Source organism: Panthera leo, chromosome B4, assembly GCF_018350215.1.
Source record: "Panthera leo isolate Ple1 chromosome B4, P.leo_Ple1_pat1.1, whole genome shotgun sequence".
Taxonomy (NCBI): Eukaryota; Metazoa; Chordata; class Mammalia; order Carnivora; family Felidae; genus Panthera; species Panthera leo.
Genome location: NC_056685.1, coordinates 92117983 through 92141925, shown reverse-complemented (window position 1 = coordinate 92141925; position 23943 = coordinate 92117983). Strand labels below are relative to the sequence as shown.

Sequence of the window (23943 nt, the reverse complement as noted above, 5' to 3'; positions counted from 1 at the left end):
CTGAGATCAAGAGTCAGACTTGGCCTACTGAGCCACCCAGGCGCCCCCTAAACCTCAGGACTCTTAACCTTGTGTGGTATCTGTCATATATTTACAACCTGTTTTTAAGATCATGATATTTGTGTTTATTGGACTTAGAGCTTAGGAGGAACCTATGAGTCTTTAGGGAATGGTGATGACAGATATTCATTTACTTATTTAGCAAAAATGCTAGAGAGGCAAGACATAAGGCTATTGTTGAGAGCACGGTGCTGTCCTTATATCCTAACTGGGCATCTATCAAATAGAGACAGGCATAGGACCTGCCTCCTGGGCTTCACACATGCCCACTGTATGCTCAATATTGTTATAAGTGCGGGGCGCCTGGGTGGCTCAGTCGGTGAAGCGGCCGACTTTGGCTCAGGTCATGATCTCGCGGTCCGTGAGTTCGAGCCCCGCGTCGGGCTCTGTGCTGCCAGCTCCGAGCCTGGAGCCTGCTTCGGATTCTGTGTCTCCCTCCCTCTCTGCCCCTCCCCTGCTCATGCTCTGTCTCTCTCTGTCTCTCAATAGTAAATAAACGTTAAAAAAAAAATTGTTGTGAGTGCTGGGGGTGCAATGGAGAACAGTGCAAGATCCATACGTGGGTGATGGCGGAGCCCAGAAAATAAACAAGGAGATAGCTAAATGGGATATTTATAAAGAGTGTGCAGTATTAAACATAGACCTGTGTCTGAGAGTGGCTAGGAGTGGGGGGAGGGGAGGAAAGACCTCTTTGAGGAGGAGAAATTTGAACCAAGGCCTGAGCAATGGAAGACACCAGGCATGCCAACAAGCCAGGGTTAGAGGACTCCCAGCGGAGAAAAACCACAAAAGCAAAGAAATACAGCCATGAAGACAAAATAGCCAACTTGATCTCAGAAAATAAACCATCTAATTAAATGTGGGGAAGGCATATGAGTCAGACATGCAGGGCCAAATGAAGCCATTCAGGGTCAGACAGGGAATGTATCCACGGGGGAAACTTTCACACTCCTGGGCAAGTCTCAGAATGTACTGATGAAGTATTGATCAGGCTTGATGCTATAATGTAAAGATACATTTGAATTCTAATGTGATTGACCCGTAAATTTTTACAGCAGGCTTTAGGAGTATGCCTCCTCCTTTCACCCACCCACCTATGCCCTCATTAATACGGTCACATGATCTTTTAAGTATGTGCTTTGAACCAAGGCAGGACAAGGGAGTGATCACTTTTCTCGACCGTGTGAAATGACCTTCCTGTAGGGTTTATTTTGTCCACTTGTGTGTGCTGCTTCAATTCCTTTCTGCCAACTGCTGAAGGAATGGCATGAATTCAGACAAACAGATTACCTGGTCCAACATTTTCTGTCTGGGACTGTCCTCAAATACTATGTTAACGGCCATCCAGGATCCTGCAGCTAAGGCAGCCTTTCCGTCTCAGCCTCCACGGCCTTTCTGCTTGCACAGCCTGACGGATGAGTTTGTGCCTTTCTGCTGTCCCCAGCCCCTGGATCTGTTTCACTTTTGACAGCTATGGACCTTTGGGAGAAGCCAAACAGGTTTAGAAACCAGTTTAGTCCCAGCAGACCTGCACAGTGGGAACTCACCTCTACATACAGGGATGTGGGGCAGGGCCTGTCTGGGCACTAGGAAGTCAGCCCAGGTTCCCAGAGAGCCCTAGGCATCCCGTCTAAACAGATACATCAATCTGCTCACCGAGAGAATAAAGCTGGCTCTCCCCATATAATTACAGGGTGGCTGATTTATTATTCTGAACATTATTCTGTGCATGGCAGGGGTAGTGTTATTTGTGCCAGTATACAGTATTGGGCCAAAGGATGAAATACCAAGCTAGTCTGATTGGCTCCAAGAACCCATTTGCACAAACCGAGCTCCTGCATATGCCAATGCGTGTTCAGGGATTATGCCACGTGGCTTAGTCTCTCTGGCAAAGCCCCTTCGAGAAGGAAATTACAGTGGCAGGGGTCTGATGATAAATCTTCCCATTTGGAAGTTCTCTATGAAACGTTTTCGCATTTATGTTTACCTTTCCATCATCGTTTAAAAATCAATCTGGCCAAATCCTAGATTTGCCGAAAGACCCGTTTGGATTAGACTTTAAGGCTCAGGGTTGTTTGTGAGGGGTAGACACATTGATACCTGGTTTTAGGGTATACATATTTAAGCAAAAATCAAACAATTCTTAACAAGAATTCTTATTCAATTTTTCTCCCCCACGGAATGAATTCATAGATTATTCAGTTTTCTGAATCCCAGCAATACCTCATCACCGTTAATATAATTATCATGAGGGGAATAAAGAACCTGATGCAAGGAATAACTAGCTTTATGCTATTTTAGGTGAAATAAGCAGGTTATAATAATGCACATTTATTATGATTCACATTGTGTTGAAAAAATTTTGTCCAGGAAAAACAACATAAAGGAATATCCTAAATAATAATTGTTACCTTTAGGTAACAAAATTATGAGTGACATCTTTTTCTATTTTAAAACGTTTTTGTCTCTAATGGATATAAATTTTATAATCTTTTAAAAAAAGTTTTTATTGAAAAATAAATAAATAAATAAAAATAAAAAAAGTTTTTAATGTTTATTTTTGAGAGAGAGAGTGTGAGAGACAGAATGTGAGCGAAGGAGGGGCAGAGAGAGGGAGACACAGAATCGGAAGCAGACTCCAGGCTCTGAGCTGTCAGCACAGAGCCCCACATGGGGCTTGGACTCACAAACGGGGAGATCATGACCTGAGCCGAAGTCGGACGCTTAACCGACTGAGCCACTCAGGCACCCCTGAATTTTATAACCTTAAAACCTGTGTCTCAAATGTAAACAGCCCCTACAGGATGAGAATAGCTTGTAACTAAAATACAGGCTGAGTCCGGATCGGCCACTGAAGGAAGGGGTGAGGGAACCCCCTGACTTCCCAGCATTTACGTCCCAAACCCCCAGACCCTGGTTTGAGGAGATTCCCGTACTGTGCACTTCAGAGCCTTAAATGCTCCCCTGTGTAGCTCCAACAGGTGTGATTTACAAGGCAAGTTTCTCTCTTAAAACACCTTTCCGGGAACCTTCATTCTTTTTAGTACTGGTAAGTTCCAGGAACTGTCTGTGCAGCATGAAGGGGCTCACCCTCCATCGTGTTCTCCCTTGGCGTGTCCCCGCGGCCCGATCCTGGCAGACAGAGAAATAGGCCTGTTGGTTTTCTTGTCTCTCTGGGACCCCTTTTGGTCACCTCTGCCCCCTTTCTGGCAGTCTTCCCCACGCCTTAGTCACCGAACCGCGCCCAGGCCAGACCTTCCTTGGCGGGCCTTCCAGCACTGCGTGCCCGTCCTCCTCGATACTTGGCTTTGAACAGCGTGGTGGGAACTCCTACCTCTGCCAGCTGCTCCCTTCAAGTGCCTGGGGCTAATGGGGTTGCAGACGCGGGCACACACACTTATTTACTTGTTGGTATTTTAAATACCCAGCTACCCCAAAGCACACCAATCGGGAGCTTTGGAGGTTGGCTCTGACATGGGTGGTTCCAATGTCCAGCCGGGGTCGGGAACCACCTGATTAACACCCAAAGCTGAGGCGGGACGGTGAAGGACTCAGAACACACACTCTGAAACCAACTGCCTGAAATGAATCATGTCTCCACCAGGAACCTGACAGCTGTACAGCCTGGGGCACTTTATACCCCTTTGTCCATCATTTCCTTATTTGTCGAGGGGAGGGGATGCTGATAGTGATATCTGCCTCGTGGGTTGTGGTGGGCGGGGGGGGGGGGGGGGGGGGGGGGGAGGATGGGGGGTCGGATCCGATAACGCTGTGAATACGCTGTGGTCCAGCCCCACAGTCGGCGCTTCTGGGCAGGCTGGTTCTTCGTATTGATAACTATTACTACTCAGCATCCTATGGTCACCTGGCTCCGAGGGGCCCCAGGGCGGCAGCTTCAGGAAAAAAAAGTTACCAGGAGACTTAGATCTGCTCTGTGGGATCGGGACGGAAGGCCGAGGCAGAGTTTGCAAGGTCCTCCTTCGCCTCCGAGCGAGGTCCTATGAGTGCTCCTGTCCTGAACAGACTTCTGCTGGTCTCCAGCCCCTACCAGGGGCTGCTGGGAAGGACACTCGGGAGCCACGTGCATCAGCCACACCGGTCTCGGCCTCTCTTGAGAGAGGGGCTTTAAGAAGCGCCTGATGGGAGCTTCTCCTGCAACTATAAAATCGCCATTTCTCACCGACGGGCCTGGTTTTCGGGGGGCCCAGGCTGCAGCCCTTGCAAGGCTTTGGCAGCTCTCCCGGTGCCCCTGGCTGGGGAGCAGTGGGCAGAGTGGCCCTATCGGGTCGGGGTTTATTACCCCCTCCAGTGTACTAGCCCTCGCTTCAGAATAAATACCCTCCCACGCTCAGTGTGCCGCGCACCTGTTAGTGTTTGTTTTCAACTGACAGTGTTGATTTAGCGTTAGGCCCAGCAGGGGATGTGGTTACAGCGCTATGATAAGGGCCCTGAGCGGCTCTGCGCACAAGAGGAAAATGCCAAGTTGGGTAATGAAAACTGAACCGCCCCATGCTTCGGCTTAAAAATATCCTTACCGAAATTATGAAAGCGCCACAAAAACAAAACAACGCACAAATCATCCCTCTCTCCTAGAGCAGTTTTCCTTCCCCACACTGCACCGCAGCGAGAAGCAGCCTGGCTTGTCTGAAACTCAGGGGAGGGAGCCCTGGGTTCTCTTAGCACTTCCTGCTCCCCCTTGGGGGCTGCTGGCAGATTTCACCTCTCCTCTCCCGGCCTTGCTTTCCCCTGCGATGGAGAGAAGGGTTTGAATGCCCTGAGCTCTCTGATTCCTTCCAGTACCCCTTCACCCCGCCTAGCATGTTGGTGAATCCACTGATTCACTGATGCATGATGCGTTCAATTACAGAGCACGACCTACACAACAGGCAATGCGGGACATGGGGGGAGAGAAGGCAAGGCAGAGCAGGCCAGGCACCATCCCTGGAAGCAAGTGTGTAAACAAACAGGCACGACCAAGGGTGCACGCTGGCAGCGACATATGTTCGGGGGAAAGGTGATTTTCACAGATCAGATGAGTGGTCTTTCATAAAGAGGGCGACTCTTTAAATTGAGTGTTGAGTGATGCACCGATGCTTGCCAAGGTGGGGAGGGGTGTAAAGAGGGCTGCTATGGGCAAAGCTTTAGTAAAAGGCGAGCTGCAAAAGTGCCTGGTGGGGTGGGGGATTGCCAGTACTTTAGGGAGTCAGAAACCTAGACTGTGGGCTGTGTGTGTGTGAGAAAGAGAGACAGAGACAGGGACACAGAGAGGAGAAGGCTAGTAGAGAGCAATGCTTTTGGATATCAGAAGAGATTCAAAGTGGGCAGAGGCCACATTAAAGCCATACGATATGAAGGAGTTCAGAGTTTAGCCCACAAACATGGAGGAGCTATGACAACCCGTTTTAAGCACAACTCAGTCAAATTTGGGCCAGTAGAGACTTTATGCAAAATAGTTATATGTGCAAATAATTAGGAGATTAGAATTTGTCTTATTTGCCACATTTCTCCCCGGTGTTAGATAACAAATGTTCAGGCGATGGCACCATCCTGTTTCCTGGTTTGCTCCTTCAGGTGGCTGGACTGGAGCCTTCAGGACCCAGGTTTACAGGTTGTTGGCTTTAACTTACAACCTTCTTCTTCATGCCCCTTCCATTTCCACAATGGAGATTGGAAGACTATATCACTTCCTAAAAGCTTTCAAGACTAATCCCGTTGTACTCTTACCACTCCTTTCCTTTCCTTTCTCGTCTATCGTGCATTTTCCTTCTTTTTTTGTGTGTGTGTACCTTGATTATCATCTGGCGAGCAGAGATTATATCATGAATATTTTATAACCCCATAGCGCCAGTATACAAGAGCCTATTAATAGCTCAATGACTTCAAAGGATACTTGCACATGCCTAACACAGGCCAGGTACAGAGCAGGTGCAAAATTATAAGAAGGCACATAGCTGTGGAGTCAGAAAGTGCAGCGGTTTAACCCCTAGCTAGGTCACATAAATCATTAGTGGTCCTGACCAAGTCATTTGATTCTGAGCCTCAGTATCTTCCTCTGCAGAGTGGGGTTAATAATAATGTGAAAGGGTATTTCTTTTGTTGTTGTTGTTGTTAACGTTTATTTACTTTGAGAAACAGAGACAGAGCATGAGTAGGGGACGGGCCGAGAGAGAGGGAGACACAGAATCCGAAGCAGGCTCCAGGCTCCGAGCTGTCAGCACAGAGCCCGACAAGGGGCTCGAACCCACAGACTGTGACATCATGACCCGAGCGGAAGTCAGACGCTTACCCGACTGAGCTATCCGGGTGCCCCATGAAAGGATATTTCTTAAGAAAAGATAAAATCATGACTCCCATACAGATATAAAATAAACACATGCTAAGGATTTTATTTAACAGATAGATGTTAAATTGGTTCAAAGGCGAAATAAAAGACGCATAAATTTATATGGTGTTAAGAAGTGTTGGAATGAGTTTACACATCGACAGAAACTGGCTTTTTCCAATGAGGGTTGAGTGGGTGGAGAAGCCAATGTAATTCCATCCAGCGAGTATGTATTTGTGTATCCGCAGACAAGAATCATTTGCATTGCTATCAGTTATCTATAGCGTACAGAGTAGTAAAATCGCTTAAAGCCAGTGAAAGGCTCAGAGCCCCCCCTCTCAGAATCAGAATCAGAATCTGATCCTGGAAAGAGTGTGCACTAAACAATGCATAGTGTTCTACAGAAGCACAAACCTTTCTCTGTAACGCCTAGCTGGCATCCTGTGATTGCTGGGAGGATCAGCTCTCACAAATGTGGAACACCTTGCATAGTCCCGAGAATGTACCAAGTGCCCAAGCAAATGAGAATTGATTTTATTACTATCACTCTAAGCTATAAAATAAAATTGCTTTTTGGCTAAGTTTTTGCTCATCAAACCAGAATGGGTATTTTTCCATCGTTATCATCTAATGGCATCCAATATAGTGCCCGGGTACTGGCTTAGTGCTCAGTAGATTTTTGAATGACAAGTTTATACGAAGGACAATATTCTGGTGAACCGTGAAATAGATTTTTTTAAGTTTATTTATTTATTTTGAGAGAGAGAGAAAAGCATGAGCAGGGGAGGGGCAAAGAGAGAAGGAGAGAGAGAGAATCCCAGGTAGGCTCCACACTCAGCATGGAACCTGTCACGGGGCTCTATCCCATGAACCGTGAGATCATGACCTGCGCCGAATCAAGAGTTGGACGCTCAACCGATTGAGCCACCCAGGCACCCCGTGAAATAGATTTTGAGAACCATTGATGATTAACCTTGTGAGTCAGGACAGATGGCAAGGAAACCGAAATGACTTCTGCCATCATGCTCTCGTTCTGAAAGTCAGTGGGACTTTCAGTGGGACCTCGCGCCCCATTCATGTAAGATGATGGTGTTTGAACGCTACTCTGCTCTGACCCCTCTCCACTGGATGCCAGCCTGAGTTCTGTTGAAATGAGCATTCGCTTTACCCTGGGTCTAAGTCCTTATTCAAACACAGCTTTCAATGATGCCAGTTGAGTTTCCCACATGCCTGCTGTGACGTCCAGGAGGATCTTCTTCAAGGAACCAATGGCAGTTCAGTTCTCGTGGGAAGCAGACTAGGACCAACAAACAGTTTCCTGAACTCACCCCATTTTAAATGATAAGCAAAGACAGAAGGGGAGCTCAGTAGAGCGAGTGTATGTGTGAGTGTATGCATGTGCTTGTGATTAAATAGCAATAACTACAACAGCCACCCCAAATTTAAAATGGCGTTCCTTGCATAACGCTAAAATAAGTTGCTGGTGGCCAAGAGGAAAGTGGGGATGGAACATGGATAAAAATTGGATGTATCTTGGAACTGCCTCTGGTTTTAGTGGTTTGGACCCCGAAGTGGTTCAACTTGTCTCTTCCTTCTTTTTTCTTCTGGAAAGCCTTTCATTTTAGAATGGTAATAAGCAACCACCCAATTTGTACTTAACTGTGGACTTGGCTTCTACTAATTTTCAAGAGTTAAAGAAAGACAGAAAAAATTCTTTAAGCCTGACAGAGTTTCTGGAGCCCCAGCCCTCCTTGAACACCTTCCAGCATCCTACCTGGGTCTTAGAGGAATGCTGGCCTAGAGACAAACTTAATACGTACCACCCTGACTCCCGCAGCTGCTCTTAACTCTTCCATGCATAGGGAGAGCTCTTTGACTAGAAGGAAAACTGTTGTAAGGACAGGTACGGGCCAGGGTGGTAGGAAAGGAATGATGACCTTAACCAGAAAATAAAACTCAACTGTGGGCAAAGGCAGGGCTGGTCTTCTGATTCGGGGACTATCGACAATTATTTCGTGAGTTCCCGAGCAAGATCCATTCTGCCAAAAATAATTCCACTTTGCAAGAGGATGCCAGGAAATCCACAGTTTTGAGTTTTAGTTCAGTCAGTGACTCATCCATCTGTTAATTTGCAAGGATGTGTGTCTCCAATTCTTCCTTGGATTCTCAGGGAAAGAAAGGACCACCTAATCTAGTGATTCTAAGCTCTTTTTTTTTTTTTTTTTTTTTTTTGGATGATGGATGCCTTTGAGAACCTCAGTTTTGCAGCTCAGAAAGATGTAGACAGGCACTCCATGTGAGTTAGACTTTTCTCCCACTGCAAACAGTAGAAGCCTGCTGCGGCTAATTTAAGCAACAGAGGGATTTAATGGAAGGAAATGGAGTGGGAGAGGAAATAGGTCTAGAAAGCTTTGGGATCTAGAAAGCAGGAACTAATTCCTAGTGGGCACGATTTCTTCTGTGCTGTCAGCAAAATGAATCCGATAAGCCATTCCCCCCACCAACCCCCCCCTCCCCTTGTTGCAAGAAAGATTTCCCAAGAGGAATTCTGTTTGGCTTACATTAGACCCTTCCCTCTTCCCCCATCATGGCTAAAAGAAGTGAAGTTTATTGACTGCAAGTGCCACCAAGATAGAACAATATTCAGAGGCGATCAAGGCCCTAAAAGGGTAATTAGGGTCTTGATATTACTGAAAGAGAAGGAAACGACGCTGGGCAGGTGAAACCTACCGGTGTCCACTAAAAACACCTCCACACAGACATCCGAATGTCACGTGAGTAGGGGAGCCATGGACCCTTGGCCTAGACCCCAGCTCTGAAAACTGGGGCCAAGAAACCCCTACCTAGGCTACACCCTATGGTCAACATTTACATGCATGCTCTCACACCCTCCATTTCCGGAGAGTACGTGTGTTGTTAGAGGACCGGAAGTTCAAGACAAAATGGGGTACCTGCCAGAAGAAAAATAAGCCTGAGGATACCAAGAGTGACAAGAAGCAAACAGAGACGCTGGGAAGAGTAAAACGAAGTCTTTCCCAGACCTGATCCTTGATTAAGTGATCTGCATGTAAGGACGTGTCGTCTACTGTTGCACCAGTCATGGGCTCTCAAGTCAGGGATCTGCTGGTTGTGCACTTGGGTCCGGCGCTATTGCAGGACCTAACGTTCCAGGGACGTGCTCACTTCGGCAGCACATATACTACAATTGGAACGATGCAGCTAGGACAGCAGGGCCCCTGTGCAAGGACGACACGCAAGTTCGTGAAGCTTCCACATCCGAAATAGTTCCCGTGAGGATGGTCTCGAAGGACCTGCTACCTGCAGAATGAGGTCCCTGGAGGGAAGGGTGCTAAGCCAAGCCTCTAGGCTTGATTTCTGATCTCACTGGTGTGGGTACAGCACCAGAGAAACCCATGAGGGGATGGAGGGAGTCTTGCATCCATTTCAGCAGGGAAGCGGCATGGATCCAGCCCCGAGATGGCCTGGGATACATACGCAGAGGACAAGGAACGCACCGTGCATCTCTAAAACTGTTTGTACCGTACATAACCATGGGCTATGGGGTGAAATGAACTCCTCTTGGACGACTTCACCATTTCAGACCTTTATAACCCGATTTCTGAATAGATGGTACAAGTACCCTGTGAGGCCCACTGTGATTTTTGCCCCCGCCCACTTCTCCAGATTCATCTCAAGCTCCTGTCACTCTTACATACTAGTCTTCGGCTACCCTGGCCTCCTTCCAAACCTCTCATCTTCCCCGAGACCTCAAGGCTCTATCATGCATTGTGCCCAGGCCTTCTGTGCCCTTTCCGACTCTGGATAACTCCAAGTTATTTCTCAGTCCCAGCTTAAATTTTATTCCTCACAAAAATGGTCACTGATCCAAATTAGATCAGGCCCCCACCTGTCGGCCTGTACTTATTTTTCATGGCACTTACCATGCTGGTTAAATATTCACGTGCTAATCCATTATACTCCTGCCTCCTTAACTTGATAAACTCTGGAAGGGTCCAGGCCGTATCTGTCTCATTCACTGTTGGAACTCCAGTGCCAGGCTCACGGTAGGTGATCATTAAATATATGTTGAATAAATATCGTGCATTATTACACTGAATGGGAGGAGCTATCAGAGACAAATAGTAGAAATGAAATTAGTTAAGATAATAAATTTAGAGAATGATATATATGCTAATAAGTGTGGAGGTGGAAACAGATATAAAACGTAAGATGCTAACAGAATTGTGGAATATCTTCCATTCTTTCAACCTCAGGAATGAAGGGAGCCAAGAAAGCCTATGGAATGTAGCCAAAGAGAGTTAAGGTTTCAGTTAAAGCAACAAGCTCATATATCACATTTGGTTGCCCCGGCAACAGAATTACCATCTTATGATAATGATATTATAATATGATAAAGCAAATACAAATAATTTAACAATTTATCAGAAATGGAGTAACAAATGATTTACTTAGCTTCACTTTGGGGGATAATCTAAGGGGAAAGTTTGGAAAGGGCTCTCTGTTGCAAAGGATACTGTCCTAGAACTTGAGTTATATATAAAAAGGTTAAACCGAGCCACGGAATTTGACACCAATTTTAAAATCTATACGGAGAAGCACATAACGCTATGATCAACTTAGATGGTTTTAAATAACAGAACAAGATAGGAGACTTGCCGTACACGTCAATTATCTTTTTGCATTATTATGTTGTGGAACCCACGGCTATAAACCTCAGGGGCAGAACGCAATAAGCATTCGTTTTGGCTCACAAGTTCATGGGTCAGTTGTGCCATTCTGGTGATCTAAGCCAAGCTCGGCTATTTGGCTCAGGCTCATTCATAAGGGCAGCTGGTGAATTGGCTGGGCACTGGCTGGTCTAAGCTGGTCTTAGCTTGGATCGACTCCACCCTATTCCGCGTGTTCTCTCATCCTTCGGCACACTAGCTTGAGCTTATTACTATAGTGAAGGCAAAAGTCCCAAAGAGGAATGGAAGCGTACAAGGTCTCTGAAGGCCTCAGTTTGGCACACTGTCACTTCCACCACATTTCCTAGGCCAAAGCAAGTAGTAAGTCCAGTCCCGGTTCAAAGGGTGGAGAAATAGTCAACTTCTTGATGCAATGACCTGCAAAGTTGTATTGTAAGGATAGAAATACAGAGAGGCTATTGATTATGCCCATCAATGCAATTGACCTACCATACCAGAAGTCAACTTATTATAAAGCTATAGGAACGAATTCAGTATGATATTGGTGTAGCAATAAAGAGAATAATTAGACCATATTATGATCCAAAAGAAACTCATATGATATTAAAATACCATGACAGAGGAGGCATCGAAGATTCTCTATGGGGAAAATGATAGACTTTTCAACAAATGGCACTATAACAATAGGCTATTCAATAGAGGAAAATAGATCCTTACTTCACATCATACTCAAAAATCAATTCCAAGTATATTAAAGATCTAAATGTAAAAAAACATGCTTTAGAGCTCTTAGAAGAAAATATCTCTGTAGTTTGAGTGTTGAGAAAGACTTCTTAACACCCAAAAGGTACAAACCATAATAAAAATGTATATAAATTTGGTTGCATTTTAATTTATAACTTCACAATGAGATATCACTTTACACCCGTCGGAATGGCCAAAATCAAGAACATAAGAAATAACAAGTGCTGGAGAGGATATGGAGGCAAAGGAACCCTCGTGCACTGTTGGTGGGAATACAAATTGGTGCAGCCACTGTGGAAAACAGTATGCAGGTTTCTCAAAAAATTAAAAATAGAATTACCATGTGGTCCAGTAATTCCACTACTATTTACACAAAGAAAATAAAAACACTGATTTGAAATGATATATGCACCCCCTATGTTTATTGCAGCATTATTTCCCAGAGTCAAGATATGGAAGCAACCCAAGTATTCATCCATAGATGGATGGATAAAGATAATGTAGTGTATATATACGCAATGGAATATTACTCAGCCATAAAAAATAATGAGATCTTGACATTTGCAGCAACATGGATGGATCCAGAGGGTATAATGCTGAGTGAAATAAATCAGATAAAGACAAATACAATATAATTTCACCCATATGTGGAATTTAAGAAACAAAACGAGTGAACAAATGAAGAAAAAAGAGACAAAAAACAGACTCTTAAATACAGAAAACAAACTGGTGGTTGTCAAAAGGGAGGTGGGTAGCAGAATGGGTGGAGAAAAAGGGGATTAAGAGTCCTCTTGAATTGATGAGCACTGAAAAGTGCATAGATAGAATTGTTGAATCTTTATACTGTGCACCTGAAACTGATATAATACTGCATGGTAATTAGACTTCAATTTAAAAATAAATAAGTCTTGGGGCGCCTGGGTGGCTCAGTCGGTTAAGCATCCGACTTCAGCTCAGGTCACGATCTCACGGTCCGTGAGTTCGAGCCCCGCGTCGGGCTCTGGGCTGATGGCTCGGAGCCTGGAGCCTGCTTCCGATTCTGTGTCTCCCTCTCTCTCTGCCCCTCCCCCATTCATGCTCTGTCTCTCTCTGTCTCAAAAATAAAATAAACGTTAAAAAAATTTTTTTTAAAAAAATAAAAGAAAATAAAAATAAATAAGTCTTTCAAATGTAGATAAATTTGATTACATTATAATTTATCACTTCTCTGCAAAGAAACCTCCAAAAAGAGATAAGAAAAACCCCAGTCCTCAGGAAGATAGTTATAAAGCAAATAATGGAAAAAAAGATTACTAGTATAGTATTGGGAACTAATAAAGAACTTCATGAAATCAATGAGAAAAAGATAAGTCAATAGAAAAAAATAAATGAAAATTAATATGTGAAGAGAGGCAATTCACAGAGTAAGACACCTGAATGGCCAAGAAGCATATAGTTAGTAAGTGGGCACATGCAAATTAAAACTGTAATGAAATATCATTTCACAACTATTAATTTGGTGAGGATGATGTACACTTATATCGAAAGTTAATCTGGAGCCACTGGAACTGTCTTACACAGTGGGCATGACTCTGTGGAGAGCAATTTGGCAATAGTTAGTAAAACTGAGTGTACACATACCTGTGACCCAAAAATATATATACCAGGAAGTTTCTCCTATTTTTCTCAACTTATGCTTGAAAATATTCACTGTAGGCTTATTTGTAATGGCAAATGGGAAACATCCTAAGCATCTATAAATGAGAGTATGTGTAGCTATATATTGGCATATTCATCCAATGGAATACAAAACTACAGCAAAAATGAATGAACTAGAGATAATATATTACCATGGAAAAAGCTCACAAATGTAATGTCAAACAAAAAAGCAAGTCGCTGGAAGATGTATACAACATAATAACAGTTATGGGGCACCCGTGGCTCAGCTGGTTGAGTGTCCGACTTCAGCTCAGGTCATGATCTAGCGGTTCGTGGGTTCAAGCCCCACATCGGGCTATGTGCTGACAGCTCAGAGCCTGGAGTTGCTTCAGATTCTGTATCTCCCTCTTTCTCTGCCCCTCCTCCACTCGTGCCCTGTCTCTCTCTCTCAAAAATTAAAAAAATAAAATAAATGTATATAGTAATAGTTATATAAAGTTTAAAGACATATTAAACCATACCATATTGTTTAGGAATACCTACATACATAGTAAAAGCCTAAAGATATGCATAAGAATGATACATAAGAAATTCCAAATAGTACTGGTAGTTAGTTATTTCTGGGGAGCAGGTGAAGTTATAAAGAAGAAAAGGTCATTAGGAAAGATACACATGAGGTTTCAACTGTATCCATAATGTTAAATTTCTTTTTTCTTTAGATTTGATTTTTAAGTAATCTCCACACCCAATATGGGGCTCAAACTCAACAATCGATCAACAATCAGATACTCCACTGACTGAGCCAGCCAGGTGCCCCTGTAATATTATATTTCTTAAGCTGGGTGATGTTAACATTAGTGTTTTTTCTAATATTGCTCTCCACATGCTACTTGTTGTCTGATGTTTATTATTTATTTTTTTATTTTGTAATAGATCAATTTCTTCTTTTTTAAGTTTATTTATTTTGACAGACAGAGAAAGAGAAAGAGAGAGCACAAGTAGGGCAAGGGCACAGAAAGAGGGAGAGAGAGAATCCCAAGCAGTCTCCACACCCAGCAAAAGGACCCGATGCCGGGCTCTATACCATGACCATGAAATCACAACCCGAGATGATATCAAGAGTCAGACGCTCAACCAACTGAGCCACCTAGGCACCCCTATATCTTTTTAAAGTTTATTTATTTACTATTTTTTTAATTTTTAAAAGTTTTTTAATGTTTATTTTTGGGACAGAGAGAGACAGGGTGCAAGCAGTGGGAGATGGGACAGAGAGAGAGGGAGACACAGAATCCCTCTGAGCTGTCAGCACAGAGCCCGACGCGGGGCTCGAACTCATGGAGTGCGAGATCATGCGAGGTGATCAAAAAGAATGAAATATTGCCTTTTGCAACTATGTGGATAGAACTAGAGGGCACTAGGCTAAGTGAAATTAGTCAGAGAATGACAGATATCATATGACGTCACTCATATGTGGAATTTAAGATACAAAACAGACGAACATAAGGGAAGGGAAGCAAAAAGCATAGAAAAACAGGGAGGGGGACAAAACAGAAGAGACTCTTAAATACAGAGAACAAACTGAGGGTTGCTGGAGGGGTTGTGGGGGGACGGGCTAAATGGGTGATGGGCATTAAGGAGGACACTTGCTGGGCTGAGCAGTGGGTGTCACACATAGGGGATGAATCACTGGATTCTTCTCCTGAAATCATTATTGCACTGCATGCTAACTAACTTGGGTGCAAATTTAAAAAGGAAAGAAAAGAAAAGAAAAGAAAAGAAGAAAAAAAAAAAGAAAGTGCTTGATCCTTTTTTTTTTTTTTTTTTAAATGTTTATTTTTGAGACAGAGAGAGACAGAGCATGAATGGGGGAGGGTCAGAGAGAGGGAGACACAGAATCTGAGGCAGGCTCCAGGCTCCGAGCCGTCAGCACAGAGCCCGACGTGGGGCTCGAACTCACAGACCGTGAGATCATGACCCAAGCTGAAGTCGGACGCCCAACCGACTGAGCCACCCAGGCGCCCCAATCCTTTTTTGAACTAAGTGTTGATTATTACTCACACGAGATGGGGGGGAAATAATAATGTACCTGTCTTCAGAGACTAGTTTTGGAGACTAGGACTGCCATAACACAGCGCCACAACGTGAGTGGCTTAAACCACCAAAACTTATGGTCTCACAGTTCTGGAGGCCAGAAGTCCGAGATCAGGCTGTGGGCAGGGGCTGGTTCCTTGCTGCTGAGGGCTGTGAAGGAGAAATCTGTTCAAGCCTCCCTCTTAGCTTCTGGAGGCTTGCTGGCAGTCCTCAGAGTTCCTTGGCTTCCGCTGCACCACCCCGGTCTCTGCCTTCATGTTCGCATAGCGTTCTCCACGTGCGCAGGTCTGTCTCCAAATTTCTCCTTTGTATCAGGACACCAGGCGTATCGTGTGAGGGGCCCACCCTACTCCAGCCTGACTCCATCTCAACTGGCTATATTTGCAATGACCCTTTCTCCAACGTGGTCACATTCTGAGATCCTGGGGGTTGGGACTTCGCCATAAGAATTTTCAGGAGACGCCGAGACAAATTAAAATCGCATCTATGAAACTATTGCTACATTCTCGTAAGGGGTTACAAAGTGTAAGAGTCTGTGCTTGTCACAAATGATCACATCTTAAAGCATCTAGTAACCTATTCGTTGCACCACACGGCAAGAATTTAGCTTGGCACAGATTGGACAGTTTGGGGGAACGATGCTAACAGAGCTTGTGCAGGGACTCTTTAAAGCAAGCGCTCTGTTGGGTTCTAAATCTGTCCTCGGTAATTGATTGCTTTAGCTCAGCTAACAGAGAAAAATCCATTCTGTAAAGAGTTACTAGATACATGGGGTTTGTATATAAAAGGAGCTACAGCAGTATGTCGAGAGATTAAATAATTGCTTGTAGGCAGAGATTCGAAGAAATTTCCCAAATTAGCCGGGCTGTTCCATGGTTAAACTAAAGAGAGAATCCAGCTTTTCTAATGTGCAGGCTTGTGCTATGCCCGCTGACCCCAAATGCGTGTACTTTCTTAATGGGTGACTTTTATAACATCATTTGCCCTGAACGGGAATTCAGAATGACATTAGGCCACCTTTTACTTAGCAGGGCCATTCAGGCCAAAATGACCTTGTCGTTAAGGGGAAGCAGCATATCATGGTGGTCAAAAGCAGGGATCCTGCAGTTCAGCTGCCTGGCTGTATGTTCTGGGTTTCACTGTGAGGTCTTAGACAAGAGATATCCGTGACCTTTAGCAAATAATCATACTCACCTGGTAGGGCTGCTATGAGGATTAAACCCGATAATCCGTGAAACAGAACCCTCTCTGGAACATAGACTGTGTTTAACAATCAATGGTTACAATTACTCTCTGTAACGACAGAACCTCGGAGAAATCACTTTGAGATAATCTTTCCCTTTTAAATTGTGAAAAGGAAAAATAATGATACCAACCAACACAACCACTTTCATTTTTGTATATCATCGTATGGTTCCTAGGATACTTAGAGTGAGATATCATTTTGTATTGTGCTGCTTAAATGTAAGCAGCTTCCATGTTCCTACACAGGAACTTAGTTCCAAACGGCTGTATAAGATTCCATTGAATTGATACATCAAACTTTACCTAACGTTGTTCTTATGGTTAAATATTTGGATGGGGCGCCTGGGTGGCTCAGTCGGTGAAGCGGCCGACTTTGGCTCAGGCCATGATCTCGCGGTCCGTGAGGTCTAGCCCCGCGTTGGGCTCTGTGCTGACAGCTCAGAGCCTGGAGTCTGTTTCAGATTCTGTGTCTCCCTCTCTCTGACCCTCCCCTGTTCATGCTCTGTCTCTCCCTGTCTCAAAAATAAATAAACGTTAAAAAAAAAATTAAATATTTGGAATTTTTTGGTTTTGTGACTCTGGGTACCACTGACTAATATCACTTTGTAGAAACCAATATATTTTTTCTTATTAAGATAAAGCAACCAGGAGGCGTCTGGGTGGCTCAGTTGGTTAAGCGTCTGACTTCGGCTCAGATCATGATCTCACGGTTTGTGGGTTCGAGCCCAGAGCCTGGAGCCTGCTTCGGATTCTGTGTCTCCCTCTCTCTTTGCCCTCCCCCACTCATGCTCTGTCTCTCTCTCTGTCTCTTAAAAATGAATAAACATTTAAAAAAATTTTTTTAAGACAAATCAGCCAGGACCATCTCCCTTACCCCTCTGTCTAAGGGCCTTTGCTTCACTTACATCCTCCTCCATATTGTTTTGACCTAAACTGTGTTCCTTATAATCTACTCCCCAATGTTCCCCAAACTCTATTTACAAAAGCCGAATCTCCACTACTGTTTCTTAGTTTCCCTCTGCAGATTCCAGGCTCTCCACACTGTTCCTTGCTGTGTCATGTCCCAGATACACTCGCTGCCCTCCCCCACTTCCTCGAGCTCGCAGTCCACTTCTGGGGGCATCAAGTATGGGGACTACAAGGTTAGGCCCATTTGGCACACTTTATGCTTGCCTTCTTATGCTGGGCGTATTCTCAGAATCCAAAAGGGAAGTGATATGATGCTTTCGAAAGCATCGTTGCTCCCGTTCTGTGTCTGGCAAACTCCCTCATCCTTCAATACTCATCTCAGATGCACCAACCCCCAGGCGTAGCGGCTCACTGCTCCATCCTTGCTGTTCCCAGGGTACTTGCTACATCTTGGTATCCTCAACATCCAACAGTGATTGTCCGTCGTAGATGCTCAGAAACGCTCAAAAACCAGTGACTGCGCATTACAGATGAATAAGTCAGTTATGGACAGACCTGTGTACGTGAAGTTAGAAACTCTTTAAATTGCCTGTTTGGATGGGATTGGAGTCTATTGGTTAAGAGAAAAGACTTTGGAAGCAGATAGACCTTGATTTGAGTGTGAGCTCTACAATGTGCTAATTAGGAAACCTTGAGAAATGTAAACCAGGCTTTCCGAGTCTCAGCGTCCTCATCTGCAAAAGGAGATCATTTCTGTCAACTGTCTTGGTGGGGTAAGATGGAGATTAAATGGGGGCGCCTGGGTGGCTCGGTCGGTTAAGACTCCAACTTCCGCTCAGGTCACGATCTCGCAGTTCGTGCGTTCGAGCCCCGCATCAGGCTCTGTGCTGACAGCTCGGAGCCTGGAGCTGCTTCAGATTCGGTGTCTCCCTCTCTCTCTGCCCCTCCCCCACTTGTGCTCGCTCTCTCTCTCTCTCTCTCTCAAAAACAAATAAACATTAAAACACAATTTTTAAATAAAAATTAAAGATGTAGATTAACTGGATTAGTAGATGCAAACCACACAACAAACACATGGTTTAAGTGGCAGCTATTAAGACTAGCAAAAAAAGATGCTGGAAAGTCAGGCTGGCCCAAAGTATTGTCCCCCACTGGATTTTTGTCAGCAGATCCTAGGTTTTCACCTCTTAAAATATAAATGAGGGTGTAGCATTAGCTTACCAGGAGGAATGAGCAACCCCTGTTTTCAGTGAGGTTCTGACATTATATTGATGGATGTACTCTATTTTTTGCTCGCTCTTATCACAGATGCTCATTTAATAGAAAGAGCTGCTAAACGCATACTCCACCCTGTCCTGTCCAACGCCAGCCCATCTCCAAGCCTTTTCCACAGCGGATTTGTTGTCTGGGATCCATCTCATTTTTGTCTTTTCTCCGAATGGAGCGTTGTCTCTAGCCAGTCTGACTAAAAGCGTGAATTCAATTTGTGATCTGGAAGGACTGACGTGATCAAGTGACTAACAGCCATGACTCGCTGGTTACGACCAGTAACTATAAGTAATTTAATAAAAGATTGTTGACCCCCCCCCCCAAAGAAAGTGGAATTGTTATGAACAGATGAGGAGGAAGCATCATGAGAAAACGGAGATTTAAACGGCACTCCCAAAATGTGGCCCCGAGCAGCAAGAGGGTGGTAGACTGTGGGCATCTCTTAGGAAAGAAGAGGAGTGTACACGATGGGGAAGAAGGGAAGACAAGGGAGGAGTGGTAGCCCAGGGATCAGGCTTCCTGTGCCTAACGACACCCAACACTCACCCGCTAGGCTGGTGAATGGGCTGCAGGCTCTGAGGGAAGCCAGTGACACCCAAGTTGGATCAAGCTTGCAGGCCTTGGTACCACTGGACCAGTGCCTGTTAGTGCCAGGCAACTTTATAGGCTGTCAGCCCATCCAGGGGCAAGGAAAGATATGCTCATTGGCCCTAGGAAAGCTCTTTAAAAACTCAAAGCTTTGCGTGTGATTGAGGTGCACAAGCTACAAGGCAGAGTATTGAAATGCAAAAGTCTGCTAAGGAAACAACCAAAGCAATGCCAAAGAATTTAATCTAAACGCAGACACGTAATAAAATCATAATTCTGTTTGCTTGGCCCAGATGCCTGAAGCATCTTGAAAGAAGGCACATTTCTGCACCTGAGTAATGTTAATCTCGGGCTTAGAAAGCGTTGGAGTGAATATGGAGAGTCTTGAGACTGCTAAAAATCACTTCTGATAACTATTAGGTATTCTAGTAATGCAACCAAATATTTATTAGAAAATTGCAATGTAGAAGACATAGTACTGACAAACGATGGTGATGACAACACCTAATCTTTATGATGGTACTTTAGAGTTGACACCAAGCTTTTTACGTGGGGGAGGATGCTCATCGGTGTCCAAATAATATGCACGTGTGCAATCTGTTTTGAGGCATGATTTTCGCCCCTCAAAAGCTTATAGTGCAGCCACAAAAGAAAGACATGAACACAATGTAATATAATACAAGCTGGATGATGCTAAAAGCTATAATAAAGGTAATAAATTATGATTTTCAAGGGCTAGGCTACAGAAAGGAAGCATAATTTAAAATGTACTTTGAACTTCTGATAGGTAGAGGTGTGAGACAGGCATTTCAAGCAAAGAAAACATCACGTACAAGGGCAGGAAATGGAAAATTGCAGCATGTGTTCAAAGAATGATAGGAGACACAAGAAGAGTAGGTTGTGGTGGACATCTGTTACTTTTGGCTACTCAATATCCACTCTCTATTCTCTTCCTAGTGGTAAATGGTTCCTTTGGGGGAACCCATCTACTCTTGATATCTAACAAGTGGAGTTGACCTTACTCCTGGAGTCAAGGCAGGGCCAGAGTGATCATCACTTGACCAATCACTGCCTTCTATCTCCCTGGATATAGCAATTGCTTCAGAGTTGGGTACACAACTCAAGTTATCCAATGTCCCAAGGCGAAATCTCGGGAATTTTGTTGGAAGTTTGGAAAGAAACATTCTCCTTCCATGAGATTAGTAGCTCTAAAGAATAATGAAAATCTGGAATTTTCTGGAAAATCTGGAAACGTGGTCTCTCTGAGGAGAGTGCCTGACATGGAGAAAGGCCGACACGTTTATACACCTGGATCCTGTCATGTCTAAAACAATCTGCCCCTTGACTTTTCAGATACGGGAGATGACACATTCCCCACGTGTTTAGCCAGTTTGAATTTTTTCCTATAATGCAGAGCTGAAGACAGATTAGAAAGGGCCTTCATGGATTCATGAATTCATGGGAATTCATTCTCTAGTCAACAAAAAGCCACAGGATGTTTTAGGAAAGTGATGGAATTTGAATTCCATGCCCAAAACAGTTTGGAGGCACTGTTGGAGATAGGGAAACCAAGGAAGTGACTTCTGCAGAGGCAAAGCCAATGGTGAGAATTGTTGGCTCTTTGTGAGTTCCACGGAATCATCATTGCCTTCATTTCTGAAGTTCAACGTGCACTGGTATTTTTCTAAGCACTTGCACGCCCACAAACCCACTTGATGCTCACCCTAACCTTATGAGAAAGGTCCAGTTATTATCATTTAACACACCAACCCCGTGAGGAAGGTCCAGCTTATCCCCATTTTGCAGAAGATGGAACAAACCTCCAAGGTCCCACAACTAACCAAATGGCAGGTTGGACTTTGGGAGTCAGGTCTCAGGGCCTGTCTTCAAAGTAGACAACTGCCAACACCATAATGTCTTGGAGGTGACAAACTATCCTCCCCAGTGGCCCATTCTTTCCTCCCAATAGCCTGGAAGTTCATATTGAGAATCATTTCTTTGACCTAGAAGATGAAGTTGGAGGTGTTGCTTCTAGAATGCTCCAGTTCCATTGTCACCTGAGTAGGAGAATAGGGTGCTGGCCTTCACATTAGAAGAACAGAGCCTTAAGGGGGACAGGTAAGTTTTGAACATAAAAATGTGGATGTTGGGGCACTATTTGAGGAAATGCCAGTTTCCCCTTGTATTGGCAAGAGGAGCATCTGGTGTGCAGGTGAGCAAAGAAGCAGGGGAACAAAGAGAGACTCTGTGTCCTAACAAAAATCCCCTATCCCCTTCAAAATGCAGATTTTTTTGGTCAAAATTCCCAAAAGCACATTCTTGCAATGTTATACTCACTTCCATAAATGGCCCTTGTCTGTGTTGTTTCAGTCAGTCCCTGGATACGAGGAGATGAAGTCAGGCCTCCCAAGTACTTTCGCTGTCAAGTACTTTCTCTCTGCCAGACCTTCCCACGGCCCCAGATGGTCTAGCTTCTCCTTCTTTGTCATTTCCTGAGGGGGTGGGAGAGAGGAAAGAGTTAGAAAAGAGGCAAGAAGCATCGATTTGCCAGTATCAGCCCTGGCTCTCTCACACAATCCACCCAGTGGGCCAGGTTTGAAACAGACCATGGGTTGGTAAGTGGTTGAAGCTTGGCCCTCTGCCCATGTTTCCCTGCCTACCCACATTCCTGGGCAGGAAGTACCACCCACTTCCTGCCCACCTCAGGCTATCTGTTCTCGTAGGGGCTCTTAATACATTCTCACCACATTGATATAAATGATGAAGTATGCACAGAAGTAATGCCCTCCTGTATCACTGGGGTGATCACATTAATGAGAGCATCTGCGGGGAGAATTTAGAGGAGACATCATGCTTCTGGAGTCACTTGTTTATTCACCCATTAAGCAAATCTTTATTGAGAACCTATAATACACCAGGGAATATTCTTGATACTGGAGATAGAGTGTTGAATTTTTGTGGGATTTTATTCTTGTAAACATACAAGCTCATTTCAGGTAGTAAGAAGTGCTATGAAGACAAAGAAATATCACTACGAATAGTTAGAGGGGTGCCTGGGTGGCTCAGTCAGTTAAGTGTCCGACTTTGAGCTCAGGTCAGGGTCTCATGGTTCGTGAGTTGGAGCCCCGCATCAGGACCTCTGCCGTAAGCACAGAGCCTACTTCAGATCCTCTGTCCCCCCCGCCTCTCTGCTCCTCCCCTGTTTGTGCTCTCTCTCTCAAAAATAAAGAAACATTAAAAAAAAAAAAAAAAAGAATAGTTAGAGAGTATGAGATTTTGATTTAGGAAGAGTTTTAAGGGAAGTCCACACTGAGGAGACAGCACTGAGGCCATGGGCCAAGTGAAAATCAGAAGGAAGATCATGCTAGGCTGAAGGAAAGGAAGGAGGGACAATCATTGTTGAGGATAAGAAGGTCTGTGTGGCTGGAGCACAGAGAGCAAATGGAACAGTCGTTCAGAATGAAGCTTGAGGAACCATGGACCAGATAGTCTTAGGGTAATAGGAAGCCAGTGGAAAAATTTTCCCAGAAGAATGAGATGATGTGCTTTCAGGGGCGCATAAGGCAAAAAAAGAATGTAAGAAGACAAGTAAGGAAGCAGGAAGACCAGTCGGGAGGCTTTATGGAGGTTCAAGTGAGAGACGAAGGTGGCCTGGACAAACCCTATGTATCTAGTAACTCTTTACAGAATGGATTTTTCTCTGTTAGCTGAGCTAAAGCAATCAATTACCGAGGACAGATTTAGAACCCAACAGAGCGCTTGCTTTAAAGAGTCCCTGCACAAGCTCTGTTAGCATCGTTCCCCCAAACTGTCTAATCTGTGCCAAGCTAAGTTCTTGCCGTGTGGTGCAACGAATAGGTTACTAGATACTTTAAAGATGTGATCATTTGTGACAAACACAGACTCTTACACTTTGTAACCCCTTAGGAGCATGTAGCAATAGTTTCATAGATGCGATTTTAATTTGTCTCGGCGTCTCCTGAAAATTCTTATGGCGAAGTCCCAACCCCCAGGATCTCAGAATGTGACCACGTTGGAGAAAGGGTCATTGCAAATATAGCCAGTTGAGATGGAGTCATGGTAAAGGTGGGGAGAGGGGCTAAAGCTCCAGATATATTTTGAAATCAGACACTTAAATCTCACTTTGTGGGTATGTGGTGGAAAGCTCGGATGCCTGTGTTACTTGCCTTTGACTCACCTCTGATTTCAGTTGTGACTGTGGTGGACGGTTCCCAGAAGCTCACTCGCCTGGGGCTACTTCTCCAGTACCAAAGGAGTCCTCTTGGCCTACAGACAGGCTCACGGGGAGTGCAGGCTGGAGGTATTAGACACCGGGGCAACCCTCAACCGATAGGAGACTGGAGTCAT

The 23943-nt window shown here is 44.5% G+C and overlaps 1 non-coding gene across 1 annotated transcript; it reads left to right on the top strand.

Annotated features, from left to right (window-relative positions):
- The first annotated feature begins 9557 nt into the window (after positions 1-9557).
- LOC122225717 lies at positions 9558-9669 on the top strand. The gene has a single exon (XR_006205324.1). It is a non-coding gene; the product is annotated as a U6 spliceosomal RNA (small nuclear RNA).
- The last annotated feature ends 14274 nt before the right edge of the window (positions 9670-23943 follow it).